The sequence below is a fragment of the Procambarus clarkii genome, chromosome 60, assembly GCF_040958095.1.
Source record: "Procambarus clarkii isolate CNS0578487 chromosome 60, FALCON_Pclarkii_2.0, whole genome shotgun sequence".
Taxonomy (NCBI): domain Eukaryota; kingdom Metazoa; phylum Arthropoda; class Malacostraca; order Decapoda; family Cambaridae; genus Procambarus; species Procambarus clarkii.
The window spans coordinates 1456113-1483346 of NC_091209.1; the positions used below are offsets into that span (position 1 = coordinate 1456113).

At 42.8% G+C, this 27234-nt stretch overlaps 1 pseudogene; it reads left to right on the forward strand.

Moving 5' to 3' along the window:
* The window catches only part of LOC138353820 (N-acetylated-alpha-linked acidic dipeptidase 2-like), a 136534-nt pseudogene that overhangs the window by 21239 nt on the left and 88061 nt on the right, over window positions 1–27234 (forward strand).

Here is a 27234-nt window from a genome sequence, read left to right on the forward strand (position 1 = left end):
GTTCACAGGACTAAAACCCAACCACCTCAAGCAAATGCTCAACCCTGCACTGGGTGACATTGCAAAGAACCTCTTGGTGGAACTAACCAGATTCACCAACACATGTCTAGCTGGCAACATACCAGCGTCCATAAGACCTATCTTTTTTGGAGCATCTCTCTGTGCTCTAAAGAAAAAGGATGGAGGGATCAGGCCAATAGCTGTGGGCAATTCTCTCCGGCGTCTCGTCGCAAAGGCAGCTGCAAGAACAGTTAGTGATGCAGCGGCCAACATGCTGAAGCCAAAACAGCTCGGGTTTGGCATTCCACAAGGGTGTGAGGCGGCAGCCCATGCAGCTCGAGCCTTCATCGCCAACATCACAGACGAAAAGGCCCTTATCAAGCTAGATTTCAAAAATGCCTTCAATTTGGTGCGGAGGGATGCTGTACTCCGTGCGGTTCAGTCATTTCCCTTCCCTCTACCCTTTTGTACATTCATGCTACAGTATGGATCTTAAGCTACTTTTTGGCGAACATGAAATTGACTCGCGAGAAGGCATCCAACAGGGTGACCCCCTCGCTCCTCTCCTTTTCTGCTTAGTCATCAAACAAGTCACAGAGGTCCTGTCCAGCGAGCTTAACATCTGGTTCTTGGATGATGGTACCCTAGCTGGTTCCCAAGACTCCCTCCTGGAGGACATCAGAAAAATCCAGGAGCAAGGTGCAGTTTTAGGCCTCACCCTGAACCCTTCTAAATGTGAAATAATATGTTCCAACCAGGGCATCGTAGAGAGAATAGAGGGTCTTCTGCCAAATATCCATAAAACTAAACCTGAAGACAGCACACTCCTAGGAGCTCCCCTGGGGTTGAAAGCCATCGATGAGGTCCTTGATAAGAAAATCGCCGACCTTAAGAGGATGGATGGGAGGATTGAGGATATTGATGCTCATGATGCACTCTACCTCATCACCAGATGTCTGTCCCTCCCCAGGTTAACCTACTTTCTGAGGTGTTCACCATCTTACAGTAGCCAAAAACTAAGTGAGTATGACCGGTTACTGAAATCAATGCTAGAAAAAGCCCTTAACCTCTCTCTCGATGACCTACAGTGGAAACAAGCCTCTCTTCCCGTAAGACTTGGGGGCCTCGGAGTTCGAACAGCCACGCAAATCGCTGTTCCAGCCTTCCTGTCCTCCTTATCAGCATCCGACGACCTTGTGAAGGAAATTCTACCTGCCCACATACATCAGCTGGCAGGTGTACATGATCCCAATTTCACACGCTGTGCCACAGAGTGGGCCTCTCGTGCAGGCCAATCACCTCAACCACCATCCCCAAAATCCTACAAGCAATCCATCTGGGATGGTCCCATTGTAGACCAAGTTGCTGCAGAGTGCCTGGGTGCTGCAACAACACAACACGACATTGCTCGCCTCACAGCAGTAGCAGCACCACATGCAGGGGATTTCCTGTTAGCAACCCCAATGTCGGCAACTGGCACGCGTCTCACACCACACGCCCTCCGAATTGCTGTGGCCCTCCGCCTTGCTGCCCCAATCCACACCAGATATAGGTGTATTTGCGGCGAGGTGGTGGCTGACAGGTACGGTCACCATGGCCTACTCTGCCAAAGCACAGGGGGATGGCACTCGAGGCACAGTGAAGTTAACGACATCATCAAGAGGAGCCTCACCACAGCTGGATGCCCAGCTGAAAGAGAGCCCCGTTACCTAACGCCCCGTTACCTAACGCCCCGTAACTCTGATGCTCTTATTGGTCGCCCGGATGGTATCACAGTGAACCCCTGGAAGAATGGCAAGCAGTTGGTATGGGACTACACGTGCGTATCAACCCTGGCTAACACCTACATTAACCTCAGTGTTGCACAACCAGGTGGCGCTGCCACCCACAGGGAAGCAGCCAAATCCCGTAAGTATAGAGAACTGGATCACCACTACAATTTTGTCCCCATTGCTTCTGAGACGCTCGGCGCCTGGGGTAAAAGTGCTACCAGTTTTTTGAAGGAACTGGGTTCTAGGCTCATTGAAACAACAAGGGACCCGAGAGCTGCAAGCTTTCTTTTCCAGCGCCTCAGTGTGGCGATACAGAGGGGAAATGCGCACTGCATCCAGGGTTCCTGCCCGCCATCTGAGGAGCTGGAGGAACTCGACAACCTATGACAACCATCTTTGTAACCCATATGTAACTCCTTTTTTGTAACAAAGTTCAAAGAAAGTAAATATATATGTGTACATACAAAAGAATGGGGGTGGTAGGAGAAGATAATATTAGTGTTCAGTGAGAAACCACAAGGTCTCCTCTGAATACTTTTTATTTTCTTCTCCGAGGCTATGGGTCCCCACATTGGCACCAGAGGTGGTACCCTCACAAACTTTTATATTATATATATATATATATATATATATATATATATATATATATATATATATATATATATATATATATATATATATATATATATATATATATATATATATATATATACTACTGGGCCTGACTCATGGAATGCAATATTCATAAAGAAATGTAAAGTACCAGTAGCGAGAGCACTCAGCGTAATATGGAGAAAGAGCCTGGATACAGGGGAGATACCAGCAGCACTTAAATCTGCAGATATAGCTCCGTTGCACAAGGGGGGGAGTAAAGCCTTGGCAAAAAATTATAGGCCAGTTGCACTAACATCACACATAATAAAAGTGTTTGAAAGAGTGATTAGGAATCAAATTTCTAGTTTTATGGAAAACAATGAATTGCACAATCCAGGACAACATGGATTTAGAGCGGGAAGATCCTGTCTGTCACAGTTACTCAACCACTATGACAAAATCACAGAAGCCCTAGAAGAAAAGCAAAATGCAGATGTTGTATACACAGACTTTGCAAAGGCGTTCGACAAATGTGACCATGGGGTGATAGCTCACAAAATGAGGTCAATGGGAATAACTGGAAAAGTAGGACGCTGGATACTCAATTTCCTGTCGAACAGAACACAAAGAGTAACAGTCAATCAGATAAAATCGAGTCCAAGCGATGTTAAAAGCTCTGTACCTCAAGGTACAGTCCTTGCACCGCTACTGTTCCTTATTCTCATATCTGATATAGACAAAAATACACGTCACAGCTTCGTGTCGTCCTTTGCAGATGACACAAAAATCAGCATGAAAATTACCTCTGCTGAAGACATTGAAAAACTACAAGCAGATGTCAACAAAGTTTTTGATTGGGCAGCAGAAAATAACATGATGTTTAACAGTGATAAATTTCAGGTACTCAGGTACGGCAAAAATGAGGATCTGAAACATAATACAGGGTACAAAACACAATCGAATCTTCCCATAGTAGAAAAACAGCATGTAAAGGATTTAGGAATAATGATGTCCGACGATCTAACGTTTAGGGAGCATAACCAAGCAAATATCGCGTCAACCAGAAAAATGATCGGATGGATTACGAGAACTTTCAAATCCAGGGATCCCATCACAATGGTTGTACTCTTCAAGTCACTTGTGTTGTCCCGTCTCGAGTACTGCTCAGTACTCACTTCCCCCTTCAGAGCAGGAGAGATTGCTGAAATAGAGGGAATACAGAGAACATATACGGCACGCATAGACGCGATAAAACACCTAAATTATTGGGATCGTCTCAAAGCTCTCCAAATGTACTCTCTAGAAAGGAGACGAGAGAGATACCAAATAATATACACATGGAAAATACTGGAGGGTCAGGTCCCAAATCTACACAGTAAAATAACAACGTACTGGAGTGAACGATATGGAAGAAAATGCAAGATTGAACCTGTGAAGAGCAGAGGTGCCATAGGCACAATCAGAGAGCACTGTATAAACATCAGGGGTCCGCGGTTGTTCAACGTCCTCCCAGCGAGCATAAGAAATATTGCCGGAACAACCGTGGACATCTTCAAGAGAAAACTGGACGATTTTCTAAGAGAAGTTCCGGATCAGCCGGGCTGTGGTGGGTACGTGGCCCTGCGGGCCGCTCCAAGCAACAGCCTGGTGGACCAAACTCTCACAAGTCGAGCCTGGCCTCGGGCCGGGCTTGGGGAGTAGAAGAACTCCCAGAACCCCATCAACCAGGTATCAACCAGGTATATGTCGTACCTAGTAGCCAGAACGCACTTCTCATCCTACTATGCAAGGCCGGATTTGCCTAATAAGCCAAGTTTTCATAAATTAATTGTTTTTCGACTTTCTAACCTACCTAACCTAATCTAACCTTACTTTTTCGGCTACCTAATCTAACCTAACCTATAAAGATAGGTTAGGTTAGGTTAGGTAGGGTTGAATAGGTTCGGTCATATATCTACGTTAATTTTAAATTCAATAAAAAAAAATTGACCTCATACACAATGAAATGGGTAGCTTTATCATTTCATAAGAAAAAAAATTGAGAAAATATATTAATTCAGGAAAACTTGGCTTATTAGGCAAATCGGGCCTTGCATAGCAGGCTGAGTACGACGTTCTGGCTACTAGGTACAACATATATATATATATATATATATATATATATATATATATATATATATATATATATATATATATATATTAGTATATTTTGGTAGCAGTCTTTCCTGTAGACATATTTTATTAAATATGACCGAAAAAGTAAGATTAATAATTCTAACACGAATTTTCTCAATCTTTCGTACATTATGCTTCACTGTTGGAGGTAAATCAAAAATCACTTCTCCAAAATTCATGTTTATTTCTAGTCTGACGCGACACGGGCGCGTTTCGTAAAACTTATTACATTTTCAAAGACTTCACAAATACACAACTGATTAAAACTTGCATTTCCCTGATTTTATATCTACTTTTGAGTGAGGTGGGAAGGGTGATGTGGCATTACATTTGAGTGAGGTGGGAAGGATGATGTGGCATTAGAGGATATTAATAGGGTATTAAAAGTATCAACACAAGACAGAACACGAAACAATGGATATTGAATAGAAGTGTTTGTAGAAAGCCTATTGGTCCATATTTCTTGATGCTTCTATATTGGAGCGGAGTCTTGAGGTGGGTAGAATATAGTTGTGCAATAATTGGCTGTTGATTGCTGGTGTTGACTTCTTGATGTGTAGTGCCTCGCAAACGTCAAGCCGCCTGCTATCGCTGTATCTATCGATGATTTCTGTGTTGTTTACTAGGATTTCTCTGGCGATGGTTTGGTTATGGGAAGAGATTATATGTTCCTTAATGGAGCCCTGTTGTTTATGCATCGTTAAACGCCTAGAAAGAGATGTTGTTGTCTTGCCTATATACTGGGTTTTTTGGAGCTTACAGTCCCCAAGTGGGCATTTGAAGGCATAGACGACGTTAGTCTCTTTTAAAGCGTTCTGTTTCGTGTCTGGAGAGTTTCTCATGAGTAGGCTGGCCGTTTTTCTGGTTTTATAGTAAATCGTCAGTTGTATCCTCTGATTTTTGTCTGTAGGGATAACGTTTCTATTAACAATATCTTTCAGGACCCTTTCCTCTGTTTTATGAGCTGTGGAAAAGAAGTTCCTGTAAAATAGTCTAATAGGGGGTATAGGTGTTGTGTTAGTTGTCTCTTCAGAGGTTGCATGGCTTTTCACTTTCCTTCTTATGATGTCTTCGATGAAACCATTGGAGAAGCCGTTATTGACTAGAACCTGCCTTACCCTACAGAGTTCTTCGTCGACTTGCTTCCATTCTGAGCTGTGGCTGAGAGCACGGTCGACGTATGCGTTAACAACACTCCTCTTGTACCTGTCAGGGCAGTCGCTGTTGGCATTTAGGCACATTCCTATGTTTGTTTCCTTTGTGTAGACTGCAGTGTGGAAACCTCCGCCCTTTTCCATGACTGTTACATCTAGAAAAGGCAGCTTCCCATCCTTTTCCGTCTCGTAAGTGAAACGCAGCACGGAACTCTGCTCAAATGCCTCCTTCAGCTCCTGCAGATGTCTGACATCAGGTACCTGTGTAAAAATGTCGTCAACATACCTGCAGTATATGGCCGGTTTCAAGTTCATGTCGACTAAGACTTTTTGCTCGATGGTACCCATGTAGAAGTTTGCAAACAGGACACCTAGGGGAGAACCCATAGTGACCCCATCTACTTGCTTATACATATGCCCATCCGGGCTCAAGAAGGGTGCCTCTTTAGTACAAGCTTGGAGTAGTTTCCTCAGAATACTTTCTGGCATGTCAAGAGGAGTACAGGCTGGATCACGATACACTCTGTCGGCTATCATTCCGATTGTCTCGTCCACAGGTACGTTGGTAAACAGCGATTCTACGTCCAACGAGGCTCTTATCCCTGTGGCCCGTGCGCCCCGCAGTAAGTCCACAAATTCCTTTGGAGACTTCAGGCTGAAGGCGCAAGGAACATAAGGAGTCAGCAGGCCGTTGAGTCGCTTTGCCAATCTGTACGTGGGTGTGGGTATCTGGCTAATGATTGGCCGAAGTGGGTTTCCAGGCTTGTGCGTCTTGACATTTCCATACGCATATCCAGGTTTATATTCCCCAATGATCTTTGGCAGGTGGAGTCCGGATTTCTTGGCGTTCACAGTTTCGATCAGTTTGTTGACCTTTGCTTTTAATTCGGCTGTAGTGTCCTTCGTTACCCTTTGGAACTTAGTTTGGTCAGAGAGTATGATGTTCATTTTCGCCAGATATTCGTCTTTTTTAAGAATGACATATATTGGCGACTTGTCACCTCTCCTGACAACTATCTCCTTGTTCTCGCGAAGGCTTTTAGCTGCCGCTCTAAGCTCGGGGGACAGTATGGTGCTTCTGTAGTTGCCTCGATTCTTTCCTCCTTCTGCAATAAGTTCTGCTTGTAAGGTATCTTTGGTAGTGACCTTCTTTTGTGTCTCGAGGTCGAATATGTCGTCCAACAGAATTTCCAACTCCACTTTCCGGGCCATTTCACTCGGTCTGGACATAACATGACAGTTTATGCCCAGATTTAGGAGAGTGACTTGGTCCTCAGTGAGGTTAATTCCTGCAAGGTTCAGGAAGCCATCTCTTGGTCGTGGAATTGCCATAGGTCCTCCATATAATGTTGTTAGTTTCTTGATAATCCTTGTTTCAGTGCTGAGGTGATGTTGGTCTGTGAGGATGTCGAGGTGTTGTTCAATGCGGGTACGGATACTATGGTCGATGTTGCTATTTCTCCACTCGTTTGTAGCATGAAGTAGTTGCGTTTTTTTTTTTTTTTCAAATCAAAAACAAAAAAACGATGAAAAAAAACGATTTTTGTCTTTGATGAAATCAAAGACAAAAAAACGCAACTACTTCATGCTACAAACGAGTGGAGAAATAGCAACATCGACCATAGTATCCGTACCCGCATTGAACAACACCTCGACATCCTCACAGACCAACATCACCTCAGCACTGAAACAAGGATTATCAAGAAACTAACAACATTATATGGAGGACCTATGGCAATTCCACGACCAAGAGATGGCTTCCTGAACCTTGCAGGAATTAACCTCACTGAGGACCAAGTCACTCTCCTAAATCTGGGCATAAACTGTCATGTTATGTCCAGACCGAGTGAAATGGCCCGGAAAGTGGAGTTGGAAATTCTGTTGGACGACATATTCGACCTCGAGACACAAAAGAAGGTCACTACCAAAGATACCTTACAAGCAGAACTTATTGCAGAAGGAGGAAAGAATCGAGGCAACTACAGAAGCACCATACTGTCCCCCGAGCTTAGAGCGGCAGCTAAAAGCCTTCGCGAGAACAAGGAGATAGTTGTCAGGAGAGGTGACAAGTCGCCAATATATGTCATTCTTAAAAAAGACGAATATCTGGCGAAAATGAACATCATACTCTCTGACCAAACTAAGTTCCAAAGGGTAACGAAGGACACTACAGCCGAATTAAAAGCAAAGGTCAACAAACTGATCGAAACTGTGAACGCCAAGAAATCCGGACTCCACCTGCCAAAGATCATTGGGGAATATAAACCTAGATATGCGTATGGAAATGTCAAGACGCACAAGCCTGGAAACCCACTTCGGCCAATCATTAGCCAGATACCCACACCCACGTACAGATTGGCAAAGCGACTCAACGGCCTGCTGACTCCTTATGTTCCTTGCGCCTTCAGCCTGAAGTCTCCAAAGGAATTTGTGGACTTACTGCGGGGCGCACGGGCCACAGGGATAAGAGCCTCGTTGGACGTAGAATCGCTGTTTACCAACGTACCTGTGGACGAGACAATCGGAATGATAGCCGACAGAGTGTATCGTGATCCAGCCTGTACTCCTCTTGACATGCCAGAAAGTATTCTGAGGAAACTACTCCAAGCTTGTACTAAAGAGGCACCCTTCTTGAGCCCGGATGGGCATATGTATAAGCAAGTAGATGGGGTCGCTATGGGTTCTCCCCTAGGTGTCCTGTTTGCAAACTTCTACATGGGTACCACCGAGCAAAAAGTCTTAGTCGACATGAACTTGAAACCGGCCATATACTGCAGGTATGTTGACGACATTTTTACACAGGTACCTGATGTCAGACATCTGCAGGAGCTGAAGGAGGCATTTGAGCAGAGTTCCGTGCTGCGTTTCACTTACGAGACGGAAAAGGATGGGAAGCTGCCTTTTCTAGATGTAACAGTCATGGAAAAGGGCGGAGGTTTCCACACTGCAGTCTACACAAAGGAAACAAACATAGGAATGTGCCTAAATGCCAACAGCGACTGCCCTGACAGGTACAAGAGGAGTGTTGTTAACGCATACGTCGACCGTGCTCTCAGCCACAGCTCAGAATGGAAGCAAGTCGACGAAGAACTCTGTAGGGTAAGGCAGGTTCTAGTCAATAACGGCTTCTCCAATGGTTTCATCGAAGACATCATAAGAAGGAAAGTGAAAAGCCATGCAACCTCTGAAGAGACAACTAACACAACACCTATACCCCCTATTAGACTATTTTACAGGAACTTCTTTTCCACAGCTCATAAAACAGAGGAAAGGGTCCTGAAAGATATTGTTAATAGAAACGTTATCCCTACAGACAAAAATCAGAGGATACAACTGACGATTTACTATAAAACCAGAAAAACGGCCAGCCTACTCATGAGAAACTCTCCAGACACGAAACAGAACGCTTTAAAAGAGACTAACGTCGTCTATGCCTTCAAATGCCCACTTGGGGACTGTAAGCTCCAAAAAACCCAGTATATAGGCAAGACAACAACATCTCTTTCTAGGCGTTTAACGATGCATAAACAACAGGGCTCCATTAAGGAACATATAATCTCTTCCCATAACCAAACCATCGCCAGAGAAATCCTAGTAAACAACACAGAAATCATCGATGGATACAGCGATAGCAGGCGGCTTGACGTTTGCGAGGCACTACACATCAAGAAGTCAACACCAGCAATCAACAGCCAATTATTGCACAACTATATTCTACCCACCTCAAGACTCCGCTCCAATATAGAAGCATCAAGAAATATGGACCAATAGGCTTTCTACAAACACTTCTATTCAATATCCATTGTTTCGTGTTCTGTCTTGTGTTGATACTTTTAATACCCTATTAATATCCTCTAATGCCACATCATCCTTCCCACCTCACTCAAATGTAATGCCACATCACCCTTCCCACCTCACTCAAAAGTAGATATAAAATCAGGGAAATGCAAGTTCTAATCAGTTGTGTATTTGTGAAGCCTTTGAAAATGTAATAAGTTTTACGAAACGCGCCCGTGTCGCGTCAGACTAGAAATAAAAATGAATTTTGGAGAAGTGATTTTTGATTTACCTCCAACAGTGAAGCATAATGTACGAAAGATTGAGAAAATTCGTGTTAGAATTATTAATCTTACTTTTTCGGTCATATTTAATAAAATATATATATATATATATATATATGTCGTACCTAGTAGCCAGAACTCACTTCTCAGCCTATTATTCAAGGCCCGATTTGCCTAATAAGCCAAGTTTTCCTGAATTAATATATTTACTATAATTTTTTTCTTATGAAATGATAAAGCTACCCTTTTCACTATGTATGAGGTCAATTTTTTTTTATTGGAGTTAAAATTAACGTAGATATATGACCGAACCTAACCAACCCTACGTAACCTAACCTAACCTATATATATAGGTAAGGTTAGGTTAGGTAGCCAAAAAAAGCTAGGTTAGGTTAGGTTAGGTAGGTTAGGTAGACGAAAAAACATTAATTCATGAAAACTTGGCTTATTAGGCAAATCGGGCCTTGCATAGTAGGCTGAGAAGTGAGTTCTGGCTACTAGGTACGACATATATATATATATATATATATATATATATATATATATATATATATATATATATATATATATATATATGTCGTACCTAATAGCCAGAACGCACTTTTCAGCCAACTATGCATGGCCCAATTTGCCTAATAAGCCAAGTTTTCATGAATTAATGTTTTTTCGACTACCTAACCTACCTAACCTAACCTAACATAACTTTTTCTGCTACCTAACCTAACCTAACCGATAGAGATAGGTTAGGTTAGGTTAGGTAGGGTTGGTTAGGTTCGGTCATATATCTACGTTAATTTTAACTCCAATAAAAAAAAAGTGATCTCATACATAATGAAATGGATAGCTTTATCATTTCATAAGAAAAAAATTAGAAAAAATATAATAATTCAGGAAAACTTGGCTTATTAGGCAAATCGGGCCTTGCATAGTAGGCTGAGAAGTGCGTTCTGGCTATTAGGTACGACATATATATATATATGTCGTACCTAGTAGCCAGAACGTCGTACTCGGCCCACTATGCAAGGCTCGATTTGCCTAATAAGCCAAGTTTTCCTGAATTAATATATATTCTCTAATTTTTTTCTTATGAAATGATAAAGCTACCCATTTCATTATGTATGAGGTCAATTTTTTTATTGGAGTTAAAATTAACGTAGATATATGACCGAACCTAACCAACCCTACCTAACCTAACCTAACCTATCTTTATAGGTTAGTTTAGGTTAGGTAGCCGAAAAAGTTAGGTTAGGTTAGGTTAGGTTAGGTTAGGTAGGTTAGGTAGTCGAAAAACAATTAATTCATGAAAACTTGGCTTATTAGGCAAATCTGGCCTTGTATAGTAGTCTGAGAAGTGCGTTCTGGCTACTAGGTACGACATATATATACATATATATATATATATATGTCGTACCTAGTAGCCAGAATGCACTTCTCGGCCTGCTATGCAAGGCCCGATAAGCCTAATAAGCCAAGTTTTCCTGAATTAATATATTTTCTCAAATTTTGTTCTTATGAAATGACAAAGCTACCCATTTCATTATGTATGAGGTCACTTTTTTTTTTATTGGAGTTAAAATTAACATAGTTATATGACCGAACCTAACCAACCCTACCTAACCAACCCTACCTAACCTAACCTAACCTATCTTTATAGGTTAGGTTAGGTTAGGTAGCCAAAAAAGTTAGGTTAGGTTATGTTAGGTAGTCGAAAAACAATTAATTCATGAAAACTTTGCTTATTAGGCAAATCGGGCCTTGCATAGTAGGCTGAGAAGTGCGTTCTGGCTACTAGGTACGACATATATATATATATATATATATATATATATATATATATATATATATATATATATATATATATTATTAAATATGACAGAAAAAGTAAGATTAATAGTTCTAACACGAATTTTCTCAATCTTTCGTACATTTCTTTTCACTGTTGGAGGTAATTCAAAAATCAATTCTCCAAAATTCATTTTTATTTCTAGTCTGACGCGACACGAGCGCGTTTCGTAAAACTTATTACATTTTCAAAGACTTTAGTTTACAAATACACAACTGAATAGAACTTACACATCTCCGATTTTGTTTATATCTACATTTGAGTGAGGTGAATGGGGTGAGGTGGCATTAATAGGGTATTAATTTCATCAACACAAGACAGAACAAGAGGTGGTATTAATAGGGTATTAATTTCATCAACACAAGACAGAACATGAAACAATGGGTATTGAAATGGAAGTGATTGTAGAAAGACTTTTGGTCCATATTTCTTGATGCTTCTATATTGGAGCGGAGTCTTGAGGTGGGTAGAATATAGTTGTGCATTAATTGGCTGTTGATTGCTGGTGTTGACTTCTTAATGTGTAGTGCCTCGCAAACGTCAAGCCGCCTGCTATCGCTGTATCTATCGATGATTTCTGTGTTGTTTACTAGGATTTCTCTGGCGATGGTTTGGTTGTGGGAAGAGATTATATGTTCCTTAATGGAGCCCTGTTGTTTATGCATCGTTAAACACCTAGAAAGAGATGTTGTTGTCTTGCCTATATACTGGGTTTTTTGGAGCTTACAGTCCCCAAGTGGGCATTTGAAGGCATAGACGACGTTGGTCTCTTTTAAAGCGTTCTGCTCTGTGTCTGGAGAGTTTCTCATGAGTAGGCTGGCCGTTTTTCTGGTTTTATAGTAAATCGTCAGTTGTATCCTCTGATTTTTCTCTGTAGGGATAACGTTTCTACTGACAATATCTTTCAGGACCCTTTCCTCTGTTTTATGAGCTGTGGAAAAGAAGTTCCTGTAAAATAGTCTAATAGGGGGTATAGGTGTTGTGTTAGTGGTCTCTTCAGAGGTTGCATGGCGTTTCACTTTCCTTCTTATGATGTCTTCGACGAAACCATTGGAGAAGCCGTTGTTGACTAGGACCTGCCTTACCCTACAGAGTTCTTCGTCGACTTGCTTCCATTCTGAGCTGTGGCTTAGAGCACGGTCGACATATGCGTTAACAACACTCCTCTTGTACCTGTCTGGGCAGTCGCTGTTGGCATTTAGGCACATTCCTATGTTCGTTTCCTTAGTGTAGACTGCAGTGTGGAAACCTCCGCTCTTTTCCATGACTGTTACATCTAGAAAGGGCAGCTTCCCATCCTTTTCCATCTCGTAAGTGAAACGCAACACGGAACTCTGCTCAAATGCCTCCTTCAACTCCTGCAGATGTCTGACATCAAGTATCTGTGTAAAAATGTCGTCAACATACCTGCAGTATATGGCCGGTTTCAAGTTCATGTCGACTAAGACTTTTTGCTCGATGGTACCCATGTAGAAGTTTGCAAACAGGACACCTAGGGGAGAACCCATGGCGACCCCATCTACTTGCTTATACATGTGCCCATTCGGGCTCAAGAAGGGTGCCTCTTTAGTACAAGCTTGGAGTAGTTTCCTTAGAATATTTTCGGGTATGTCAAGAGTGCCATCATCCCGATGGCACTTTGATAGTAATCTTGGGCATAGTTATTTTATCAGATCACCTCCTTTTAATGGGGCCACATGAGCAACACAAATGCGAACAAGCCTGAATGGTCCTTAGGCATATATGCAACTGAAAACTCCAAACCCCAGAAGTGACTCGAACCCATACTGCCAGGTGCACTATGCAACTGGTTTACAGGAGACCTTAACCACTCGACCATCAGTGACCGTACAAAAGATGATGGTAGCCGAGGCTATTTGCCCATCATCCCCCCTCCCTGTCCAGCTCGTTGTTGCTCTGAGGGGGGCTTAGTAGGCAGCTGCCAGAAAGATGCTCCTTGGGACAGTCCTCTGTCCTTTTTTAGCCATGAGCTCCTGCTGCTGTTCTCTCCAATTGTGCTGGACGACTTTTCCTTTTCCTTTTATCGTTTCTCTCCCCCCCCCCCTCCCCTCTTTCCCCTTCTCATTGTCATTCCCCACCGACCTTTTGCCAGTTTTGATTCTTTTTTCGGCCTACTATTATTTTGACGTCTGGGCGTTTAGGGACGCATACTCTTGTACCCGTAAAAATTTAGTACCCAACGACTCAAGCGAGGGGACCCTTTAATTGTTAATCCTCCTTTCGTCACTGAACTCGATCTTGACGGACTGACGGTTCTTAAGGTTGCGTTTGAGGGGAGTATACTTACGTCGCACCCCTGGGGGGGGGGGGCCCTGACAAGATCGGTAACATGTTTCTTGTTGGGTGTCCTGCCTCTAATTGTGGCTCCGTGGTGGGTGTGGGGGCACATTCGTGAATGAAAGTCTTTCCTCGTTTTTATGTCAGATAATGTTCCTCTTGTTCCTTCTCAAGCTCGTGGGGCGCGCGACCAAGCCCCCGAGTCGGACTGTGTTGGAAGACCAGGCTCTGTAGCCCCCGCTGCATTGGTCCTCAACCTTGCTCCTTCTTTGACCTTCCTGACTAATCCCCTCAGCTCCCCTCCCTTCTGAGGTAGGGTCTAGTTCCCAGTCCTTAGTGGTGAACACCTTGATCCCTGGCATAACTCTGTCTCTCATTGTGACTACTGCGCCTTTTACCCCCTCTAACTCTGGGGGTTCTCAACGCCGTCCCTGCCACGGCGACCACACGCGCATGATTCCTTCCCATACTAATACTTACAACGCCTTGTTTGGTCCCGCTACATGGGCAAAATACTTTGATCTCCACCATCTGGATTCTACTCCTCCTGACGATTTTTCCCTCCATAGACACCTTGTTGATTTGGTAGATGCCTCTGTTACTTTTAACCGACCAGTTACGGTACGAGTGTCGTCGCTGCTCCTTCTCAGGATGCAACTACTCGCTTAGACGCATTGTCCTGCATTGGGGAGACCCCTGTTCGAGTCACTAAAAATGCTCGGTTAAATGCCAGTGTTGGCACTGCTCTCCTCCCACACCATGTTGCAACTGGTGTTAGGGACCTCAAAGACTGCCATGAGGATATTAAACATATCTTCGAAGCCCCAAGGCCATTCTGTCCTCCAGGTGGACACGATTACTCGACTTCCTTGTGGTCGTCGCCGTCAGCCCCTTCGAGTTGTAAAAATCACCTTTGATAGTAGGGCCCTTCCGCCCTCTATTATTCTTGCTGGTGCCAGATGCTCCATTCAGAAGTATATTCCCTCTTTTAGACTTTGCAATAAGTGTTGAAAGTTCGAGCACGGTGTCCTCAAATGCACAAGTACTGTGTATCTATGCCCCATGTGCGAGGACGATGATCATTCCAAGTCAGAGTGCACTTCTCCCCAGGCTCGCTGCCTCATTTGCTGTGAGGCCCACCCTACCTTCTCACACTCGTGTATACACTACAAACTCGAGGAAGCCGTCCTCAACTTGAAACACCGTGATCGTCTGTCTTTTCCTCTTCTTTTCCATCTCCCCCCACCCTTCTTCCCAACCCTCCCACCAGTCTCTTGACCCTCCATGCTGCCTGTCTGTCCAGGCTGATATCCATCATCCTCCCAGCAATCTTCGTGCTGTTCATTCCCGTTCCTCTTCTTTTGCTGAGACCATTGAGTCTGTCACCTGGTACGTTGTTACCGGAACGCCTGTCTCTTCGAATCAGAAACGTAAGCCTGGCTAATCTCTTTCCTCCCCAGTGAGTAAGAAGGCATTGCTTTCTTCCTTGCCCCCTCCCTCTGACTCTATCACTACGTCCCCTCTCATTTCAGTGGCCGAGCCCCCTGTCCCAGATATGGAGGTTTCTTTTGCCCCCAATTCCCTCTCGGTTGCTGCACTTGCTGAGGTGCAATCCCTGATTTTCTACCCCCCCCCCCCCCCCCCTCCTCCTCCTCCGGCTGTCCTTGACTGCCACTCTCGGTTGTCTCCTCCTCCGGACCCCGTCAGTCTACCTCTGGTCTGTCCTCCCGCTCCCTTCCCTTCATCCTTACTAAGTTTACCCATACCCCCTAACCCTGATTTTGCTGACCCTGCTCCTGATCCTGAGATTCTTTAATATACTGTGTTCTTCTTTACCTTTGTTTCTTCATTGTTCTCTGTTACTGTCCATTCTTTTTGATAATGTCTATTCTTCAGTTGAATATTCGTGGATTTTACGCCAACTTCCATGAACTCCAACTTCCACTTACATAGTTTACACCACTTTGTGTTTGTCTCCAGGAACCAATGCTTGGTGCTCGTCCTGGTCACTTTCATGGTTATTCCTTTCTCCCCCCACCCCCAGCTCTTGCTGGGGCCCATAACTCTACTGCTCTCTTGATTCGTGCTGATATTCCCTTCGTCCCCCTACTTCTTCTGTCACCTATCTATTGTTGTGCTGCCCGTGTTTTTGTGAGTAAATTGCATACAGTCTGTTCCATTTATCTCCCTCCAAATGTCCTGCTTTCCCTTCCTGATCTTTATCATCTCCTGGACGCCTTGCCGGAGCCGGTGCTCCTTTTGGGTGATTTCATCTATCGACATACTCTCTGGGGTGACGTTCGGGGTGACGCTCGGGTGACGTCCAACACCCGAGGCCGCCTTCTTAACCGTTCGTCCTCGCTTCTTCTCTATCTCTTCTGAATTCTAGTGAGCCCACTCATGTGGAGTTTTGGACTTGACCCTATCCTGTCTTGATCTTTCTCTCTGCTAATCGTCCTTTTGCTTAGATTTCATGTGGCGGGTTCTTGATGACCTCCATAACAGTGATCATTTCCCCATCGTCTTTTCTTTTTCTCTTTCCAACCTACCCCCTCTCCTTCCCTAGGTGGCAGTTTGCCAAGGCTGACTGGAACCTATTCACCCTCCGTGCTACTCTCTCTGACCTCTCCTCTCTGCCTCTTCCTCGCGCCCCTCCTCCTTTTTCATGACACTGTCTTCGACGCTGCCCTCCGCTCTATTCCTCGCTCTACCTCCCGAGGCACACGGAAGTGCATTCAATGGTGGAATAAAGACTGTGCTCAGGCTGTCCGTTGTAAGCTGTAGCCTGGAAGAAACACCGACGTCGGCAGATGGCAGATTCTTTTGTTTTGTGTCAGAAGGAGGGTGCGGGGGTCCATTAGGACCATCCGTACAGCTAAACGTGAGAGTTGGAAATCTTATGTTTCCACCATTACGTCCGATACTCCTCTGCCTCAGATCTGGAAAAAGATCCACAAGATTGTGGGGAACTTCGTTCCCGATATCTCGCCGGTTCTCCACCTCCGTGGTAATCTTGTGATGGACCTAGTGCGGGTTTGCGACCGAACTGGGTTTCCATTTTTCTACTGTTAGCTCTGGTTCTCATCTTCCTCAATCCTTCCTTCTTAGTAAGCCTATTCTTGAATCTCATCCCTTAGATTTCCACACTGATGGGCAAAATAGCCTCCCTGATATGCTTATCAGCTGATGGGCAAATAGCCTCGGCTACCATCAGCTTTTGTCCGGTCGTGATGGTCGAGTGGATTAGGTGCCCTGTACACCAGATGCATAGTCATCCTGGCAATATGGGTTCGAGTCACTTCTGGGGTGTGAGTTTTCAGTTGCATGTATGCCTGGGGACCATTCAGGCTTGTTTGCATATATATATATATGTCGTATCTAGTAGCCAGAACGCACTTCTCAGCCTACTATGCAAGGCCCGATTTGCCTAATAAGCCAAGTTTTCATGAATTAATTGTTTTTTGACTACCTAACCTACCTAACCTAACCTAACCAAACTTTTTCGGCTACCTAACCTAACCTAACCTATAAAGATAGGTTAGGTTAGGTTAGGTAGGGTTGGTTAGGTTCAGTCATATATCTACGTTAATTTTAAGTCCAATAAAAAAAAATTGACCTCATACATAATGAAATGGGGAGCTTAATCATTTCATAAGAAAAAAATTAGAGAAAATATATTAATTCAGGAAAACTTGGCATATTAGGCAAACTTTTTCGGCTACCTAACCTAACCTAACCTATAAAGATAGGTTAGGTTAGGTTAGGTAGGGTTGGTTAGGTTCAGTCATATATCTACGTTAATTTTAAGTCCAATAAAAAAAAATTGACCTCATACATAATGAAATGGGGAGCTTAATCATTTCATAAGAAAAAAATTAGAGAAAATATATTAATTCAGGAAAACTTGGCTTATTAGGCAAATCGGGCCTTGCATAGTAGGCTGAGAAGTGCGTTCTGGCTACTAGGTACGACATATATATATATATATATATATATATATATATATATAAGTCGTACCTAGTAGCCAGAACTCACTTTTTGGCCTACTATGCAAGGCCCGATTTGCCTAATAAGCCAAGTTTTCCTGAATTAATATATTTTTTCTAATTTTTTTCTTATGAAATGACAAAGCTACCCATTTCATTATGTATGAGGTCAATTTTTTTTTATTGGAGTTAAAATTAACGTAGATATATGACCGAACCTAACCAACCCTACCTAACCTAACCTAACCTATCTTTATAGGTTAGGTTTGGTTAGGTAGCCCAAAAAGGTAGGTTAGGTTAGGTTAGGTAGGTTAGGTAGTCGAAAAACAATTAATTCATGAAAACTTGGCTTATTAGGCAAATCGGGCCTTGCATAATAGACTGAGAAGTGAGTTCTGGCTACTAGGTACGACATATATATATATATATATATATATATATATATATATATATATATATATATATATATATATATATATATATATATATATATATATATATATATATATATATATGTCGTACCTAATAGCCAGAACGCACTTCTCAGCCTACTATTCAAGGCCCGATTTGCCTAATAAGGCAAGTTTTCATGAATTAATGTTTTTTCGTCTACCTAACCTACCTAACCTAACCTAACCTAGCTTTTTTTGGCTACCTAACCTAACCTTACCTATAAATATAGGTTAGGTTAGGTTAGGTAGGGTTGGTTAGGTTCGGTCATATATCTACGTTAATTTTAACTCCAATAAAAAAAAAATGACCTCATACATAGAGAAAAGGGTTGCTTTATCATTTCATAAGAAAAAAATTATAGTAAATATATTAATTCAGGAAAACTTGGCTTATTAGGCAAATCGGGCCTTGAATAGTAGGCTGAGAAGTGAGTTCTGGCTACTAGGTACGACATATATATATATATATATATATATATATATATATATATATATATATATATATATATATATATATATATATATATATGTCGTACCTAGTAGCCAGAACGCATTTCTCAGGCTACTATGCAAGGCCCAATTTGCCTAATAAGCCAAGTTTTCATGAATTAATTGCTTTTCGCCTACCTAACCTACCTAACCTAACCTAACCTAACTTTTCCGGCTACCTAACCTATAAAGATAGGTTAGGTTAGGTTAGGTAGGGTTGGTTAGGTTCGGTCATATATCTACGTTAATTTTAACTCCAATAAAAAATAATTGACCTCATACATAATGAAATGGGTAGCTTTATCATTTCATAAGAAAAAAATTAGAGAAAATATAACAATTCAGGAAAACTTGGCTTATTAGGCAAATCGGGCCTTGCATAGTAGGCCAAAAAGTGCGTTCTGGCTACTAGGTACGACATATATATATATATATATATATATATATATATATATATATATATATATATATATATATATATATATATATATATATATATATATATGTCGTACCTAGTAGCCAGAACGTACTTCTCAGCCTACTATGCAAGGCCCGATTTGCCTAATAAGCCAAGTTTTCATGAATTAATTGTTTTTCGACTACCTAACCTACCTAACCTAACCTAACCTAACTTTTTCGGCTACCTAACCAAACCTAACCTATAAAGATAGGTTAGGTTAGGTTAGGTAGGGTTGGTTAGGTTCGGTCATATATCTACGTTAATTTTAACTCCAATAAAAAAAAATTGACCTCATACATAATGAAATGGGTAGCTTTATCATTTCATAAGAAAAAAATTAGAAAAAATATATTAATTCAGGAAAACTTGGCTTATTAGGCAAATCGGGCCTTGAATAGTAGGCCAAAAAGTGAGTTCTGGCTACTAGGTACGACATATATATATATATATATATATATATATATATCTGAAAACTCACACCCCAGAAGTGACTCGAACCCATACTCCCAGAAGCAACGCATCTGGTATGTACAAGACGCCTTAATCCACTTGACCATCACGACCGGACATAATGAGGTGATAGCCGAGGCTATTTGAACCACCCCACCGCCGGCACTCGGATAGTTATCTTGGGCATAGCATTTTACCAAATCACCTCATTCTTTGGGGCAACACGTGAGGAACACAAATGCGAACAAGCCTGAATGGTCCCCAGGACATATGCAACTGAAAACTCACACCCCAGAAGTGACTCGAACCCATACTCCCAGAAGCAACGCATCTGGTATGTACAAGACGCCTTAATCCACTTGACCATCACGACCGGACATAATGAGGTGATAGCCGAGGCTATTTGAACCACCCCACCGCCGGCACTCGGATAGTTATCTTGGGCATAGCATTTTACCAAATCACCTCATTCTTTGGGGCAACACGTGAGGAACACAAATGCGAACAAGCCTGAATGGTCCCCAGGACATATGCAACTGAAAACTCACACCCCAGAAGTGACTCGAACCCATACTCCCAGAAGCAACGCATCTGGTATGTACAAGACGCCTTAATCCACTTGACCATCACGACCGGACATAATGAGGTGATAGCCGAGGCTATTTGAACCACCCCACCGCCGGCACTCGGATAGTTATCTTGGGCATAGCATTTTACCAAATCACCTCATTCTTTGGGGCAACACGTGAGGAACACAAATGCGAACAAGCCTGAATGGTCCCCAGGACATATGCAACTGAAAACTCACACCCCAGAAGTGACTCGAACCCATACTCCCAGAAGCAACGCATCTGGTATGTACAAGACGCCTTAATCCACTTGACCATCACGACCGGACATAATGAGGTGATAGCCGAGGCTATTTGAACCACCCCACCGCCGGCACTCGGATAGTTATCTTGGGCATAGCATTTTACCAAATCACCTCATTCTTTGGGGCAACACGTGAGGAACACAAATGCGAACAAGCCTGAATGGTCCCCAGGACATATGCAACTGAAAACTCACACCCCAGAAGTGACTCGAACCCATACTCCCAGAAGCAACGCATCTGGTATGTACAAGACGCCTTAATCCACTTGACCATCACGACCGGACATAATGAGGTGATAGCCGAGGCTATTTGAACCACCCCACCGCCGGCACTCGGATAGTTATCTTGGGCATAGCATTTTACCAAATCACCTCATTCTTTGGGGCAACACGTGAGGAACACAAATGCGAACAAGCCTGAATGGTCCCCAGGACATATGCAACTGAAAACTCACACCCCAGAAGTTTCTCTGGGGTGTTTTCTCAGAAGAAAACTCACACCCCTGAACCACCCTAGGTGGTTCAAATAGCCTCGGCTATCACCTCATTATGTCCGGTCGTGATGGTCAAGTGGATTAAGGCGTCTTGTACATACCAGATGCGTTGCTTCTGGGAGTATGGGTTCGAGTCACTTCTGGGGTGTGAGTTTTCAGTTGCATATGTCCTGGGGACCATTCAGGCTTGTTCGCATTTGTGTTCCTCACGTGTTGCCCCAAAGAATGAGGTGATTTGGTAAAATGCTATGCCCAAGATAACTATCCGAGTGCCGGCGGTGGGGTGGTTCAAATAGCCTCGGCTATCACCTCATTATGTCCGGTCGTGATGGTCAAGTGGATTAAGGCGTCTTGTACATACCAGATGCGTTGCTTCTGGGAGTATGGGTTCGAGTCACTTCTGGGGTGTGAGTTTTCAGTTGCATATGTCCTGGGGACCATTCAGGCTTGTTCGCATTTGTGTTCCTCACGTGTTGCCCCAAAGAATGAGGTGATTTGGTAAAATGCTATGCCCAAGATAACTATCCGAGTGCCGGCGGTGGGGTGGTTCAAATAGCCTCGGCTATCACCTCATTATGTCCGGTCGTGATGGTCAAGTGGATTAAGGCGTCTTGTACATACCAGATGCGTTGCTTCTGGGAGTATGGGTTCGAGTCACTTCTGGGGTGTGAGTTTTCAGTTGCATATGTCCTGGGGACCATTCAGGCTTGTTCGCATTTGTGTTCCTCACGTGTTGCCCCAAAGAATGAGGTGATTTGGTAAAATGCTATGCCCAAGATAACTATCCGAGTGCCGGCGGTGGGGTGGTTCAAATAGCCTCGGCTATCACCTCATTATGTCCGGTCGTGATGGTCAAGTGGATTAAGGCGTCTTGTACATACCAGATGCGTTGCTTCTGGGAGTATGGGTTCGAGTCACTTCTGGGGTGTGAGTTTTCAGTTGCATATGTCCTGGGGACCATTCAGGCTTGTTCGCATATATATATATATATATATATATATATATATATATATATATATATATATATATATATATATATATATATATATATATATATTGGTGTATACTGGCAGCAGGTTTTCTTTCAAACATGTTTCATTGAATATGACCGCATAATGCGGTCATATTCAATGAAACATATATATATATATATGTCGTACCTAGTAGCCAGAGCGCACTTCTCAGCCTACTATGCAAGGCCCGATTTGCATAATAAGCCAATTTTTCATGAATTATTATATTTTCTCTAATTTTTTTCTTATGAAATGATTAAGCTCCCCATTTCATTATGTATGAGGTCAATTTTTTTTTATTGGAGTTAAAATTAACGTAGATATGTGACCGAACCTAACCAACCCTACCTAACCTAACCTAACCTATCTTTATAGGTTAGGTTAGGTTAGGTAGCCGAAAAAGTTAGGTTAGGTTAGGTTATATATTCAGTTGTGTAGGCAAAGTTCAAAGCTCCTGGTTCCAGCTTCTTATGCACGAGTTCATTTTTTTTGTGGAGATATATACAAAAGTTGGTACATTCTTGTACAACCGCTAGTACGGGACGTAACATTTCGGGCAAGTTCTTAATTCTATGGTCCCTGGAATACGACTCCCACGAAGAATAGCTTTTACAACCAAGTGCTCAATTTACTGTTAAGTTAAACAGAGGCTACAGTTAAGGATTTGCGCCCAGTAAATCCTCTCTGACCAGGATACGAACCCATGACAAAGCGCAAGCGGAACGCGGAAATGTAAGCTGATTTATGCATATTGACACAATAACTAGCTTATCTCCTGGCTTTTTGTAATATTTACCTTTGAACCCATTTACATGTGCTGGCATATGTATATCTTATTAATTAGTGAATACTTAAATATTAACGTGTGTGTATGTGTGCGTGTGCGTGCGCCAGTGTCCAAGCAGGGTGGACGGGGTACTGTGGAACTATTTCAGTACTCACAGTACTAGGATGCAAACTATGCTGTTGCTACCACCTGGTGTAATCCTCAGTAGTGCCAAGCATCACCCAATATCACACATCGTGGGAGATACACAGCTGATGCCTGCTTATCTCTCAATAAAGATTATACATTTATTTAAAATAACCATCGGCGAATCATTCAAGGAGTTGAGAACTTGTAGAAGAATTGAGGATGGAAGAGAGGAAGTTGAATGTGTGATGGGCAGGCATTCAATGTCCGCCTGAAGCCTTATTCTAAAGGTCCCCATTTGTAGTCATGTCTCCTCTGCTCCTTGACACAGTTTTTCTTTTTTATTTTGCATTATCGTGCGGTGTGTGCAAGACTTTGTTGAGTTCTACGTAAGTTTAACCAGCTTACATACAATAAATTCAGTTCTAGATAGACGGGAATCGTGATTATGGGATTTATGCGAGTTTTCAAGTAAAATTTTAAGATGTATATTTTATATGCAGGAACCCTTAGTCTAATAAGGTAAATTTAATTGATAGAAAATATGTTTTTATGAAATATGAGGCATATATTCATTGTGTGTGTGTGGGGGGGGGGGGGGGGGACAGGTAGCCGGAGTGTAGGCTTAGGCTTATATTGATGTCCCCCACCCCCAAGAAGGAATTACGGATCCTGCCCAGGATGCAACAACACAACAAGCTGACTAACTCCTGGGTACCTACTTACTGCTAGGTGAACAGAAGCATTCGGTAATAGGAAATGCATCCCAGTATTTCTGTCCCGCCCGGGATTTTTACCTGGAATTCTCGATTGTGAGTCTAGAACGAACTCTACTCCACTACTGCAGCCCGTCCTCATATACAAAGATCCAAGCTCGTTAATACAGCTGCCAAGCCCCCTGTTTATGAATGAAAAACGGTTTATACACAATTCACAACTGATGACTTCGAACGCTTCAGGAACAAGCGTTTCGCTCACGTCCTCTGTTTGAACCACAATTCTATAAATACTTCCTTCAAATACAAATAATCGCCAACAGAACCTAAACACCTAACCTAACCTATGCCCAACTATACATAAAATTTGTTTGTAAAATAGTAATTGATATATGAGAACAAACTAATGTGTAATACACATTATGTTAAAATTGATGAATGCTTCTGGGGAAGACGGCCGCTGCTTTAACCAGCCTAATGTGAGGACGGATTGTCTGAGGAGTACAGCCGTTGCTTTAACCAGCCTAGTGTGAGGACGGGCTGTCTGAAGAGTACAGCCGCTGCTTTAACCAGCCTAATGTGAGGATGGATTGTCTGGGGAGGACGGCTGTTGCTTTAACCAGCCTAATGTGAGGACGGGATGTCTGAGGAGTACAGCCGCTGCTTTAACCAGCCTAATGTGAGGACGGGATGTCTGAGGAGGACGGCTGTTGCTTTAACCAGCCTAGTGTGAGATAGGGTTGTCTGGGGAGGACGGCCGTTGCTTTAACCAGCCTAGTGTGAGATAAGGTTGTCTGGGAAGTAATACTTCCTGCTCAGTGTGCCCAGGATTCTTGTTGTCATCGAGGAAAGATTCTTTATACAAATTTAGTTAAACATTATTTTAATCCCCACAAGACACATTGTCACACAGCATACAGAACGAGCCTTTATCTTCTTCTTGAGGTTATTTTGTGATGATTTCGGGGCTTAGCGTCCCTGCGGCCCGGTCCTCGACCAGGCCTCCTTTATATTACACATCCCCAGGAAGCAGCCTGTAGCAGCAGTCTAACTCCCACGTACCGATTTACTGCTAGGTAAACAGGTGCATCAGGGCGAAAGACACTTTGCCCTATTTGTTTCTGCCATCGCCGAGGATCGATCCCCGAACCCTAGGACTACGAATACCGAACGCTGTCCACTCAGCCGTCAGGCCCCCCTTAAACTGTAATTTTGATGAAAATGTTTTTTTATAACTGTTGTACAGACTCGTTCGAATATTTGCCATGAATATTATTAAAATGTAACATGCATATTTATCTACTAACTTTGAAAACCTTTGTGTGCCAACAGTTGCGGTGGTGATGTCAGTGGATGACCCAAAAGACGTCACCCGCAGGAATGATGTTACTCCTGCTGACGTCCGGAACTTCATAATAAACAACATTAATCCAGACAACATAAGGCGTTCCCTAAGGTAAGATGTTGCAATACTTGTAGTAGCTCGTCTAGAGTTGGCCTCAAGATACACGTGAAAACTGTGCGTACATACCTACTTGTACTTACATAGTTGTGCTTGCGGGGGTTGAGCTTTGGCTCTTTGGTCCTGCCTCTCATCTGTTAATCAACTGGCGTACAGATTCCTGAGCCTACTGGGCTCTATCATATCTACATTTAAAACTGTGTATGGAGTCAGCCTCCACCACATCACTAACTAATGCATTCATTTGTCTACTACTGACACTGAAAAAAATTATTTCTAATGTCTCTATGGCTCATTTGGGCACTCAGTTTCCACCTGTGTCCCTTAGTGCGTGTGCCCCCTTGTGTTGAATAGTCTGACTTTATCTACCATATCAATTCCTCTGAGAATCTTGTATATGGTGATCATGTCCCTCCTAACTCTTCTGTCTCCCTGTGACGTAAAGTTTAATTCCCCGTAGTCTTTCCTCGTAGCTCATACCCCTCAGTTTAGGTACTAGTCTGGTGGCAAACCTTTGATCCTTTTCCAGTTTAGTATTATGCTTAACTAGAACGGGCTCACCATAGCCCATGCTATTTGGAATTTTTTGTTCTAGGTAGCAAATCTTAAACAACAGCTTAACTAGATATGGACTCAATGCTGGAGCCGCATACTTCAGGATTGGTCTGATATATGTGGTATACAAAGTTTTGATTGATTCCTTACACAAGTTTCTAAAGGCCTTTCTTATGTTAGCCAACCGGGCATATGCCACTGATGTTATCCTCTTGATATGGGCATCAGGGGACAGGTCTGGCGTGATATCAACCCCCAGGTCTTTCTTTCTCGTTGACTCTTGAAGTATTTCATGTCCCAAATGATGCCTTGTATCTGGTCTCCTGCTCCCTATACCTATGTTCATTGCATTACACATCCTAGTGTAATGCTTACCCCTTCCATTTATCTTTCTTTCTCTTTCCTTTCTTTCTCTCTTTTCCCCTTTTTCTGTTCATTGTCTTCTCCTACGCTCCCTTGCTATCCTCTTCTTATTCCTATTACTATCTCCTTCGGTGGTTATAATAGGAGCTGCCTCGTGTGGGCCAATAGGCCTTCTGCAGTTCTCATTATTACTACTATCCCCTACACCTTACTTTCCTCCTCAGCTCTCTCTTGCCTATTTATTGCCTGTCTCTACCTCCTCATCACAATCGACTTGAGAATGGTCCAGGACGGACCGAAACGTCGTCGTCCCTTCAACTTCTAGTGTGTGGTCTGGTGAACATACTTCAGCCACGTTATTGTGACTCATCGCCTTCATTGCATTACATTTGCTTGGGTTAAACTCTAACAACCATTTGTTCGACCATTCCTGCTGCTTGTCCAGGTCTTCTTGAAGCCTCAAGCTGTCCTCCTCTGTCTTATTCCTTCTCATAATTTTGGCATCGTCAACAAATATTGAGAGGAATGAGTTTATACCCTCCGGGAGATCATTTACGTATATCAGAAACAGGATAAGTCCGAGTACAGAGCCCTGTGGGACTCCACTTGTGACTTCACGCCAATCTGAGGTCTCTCCTCTCACTGTAACTCTCTGCTTCCTATTGCTTAGGTGCTCCCTTATCCACTGGAGCACCTTACCAGTTACTCCTGCCTGTTTCTCCAGCTTATGCAGCATCCTCTTGAGGCAACCCGTTCTCACACAAGACAGCACATATATGACTTAATGCTTAAAGTCAGTATGTTGAATATGAATTAGTAAATATGTGATATATTCCCAGTTACTTTTTTTTCCAAGGCCCAAACTCTTCCTCACGTACCAACTTGCGTCTCACAGTACCCGTCCGTCAACCTAGATAGCAGAATAGTCGTGATTGGTTCAATTATAAGGAAAATTGTACTTTTCAGGTCCCACATGGGTTGTGAAATTTACCTACTATTGTCCATGCTCTTAGAATATTATAGATCAGCTACTTCCTATTGAAGGTTCGTAGTTTTGTTTTGAGAAATATTAGTTGTTCTTAGTAAATTATAATAAGCACTAAAAATTATT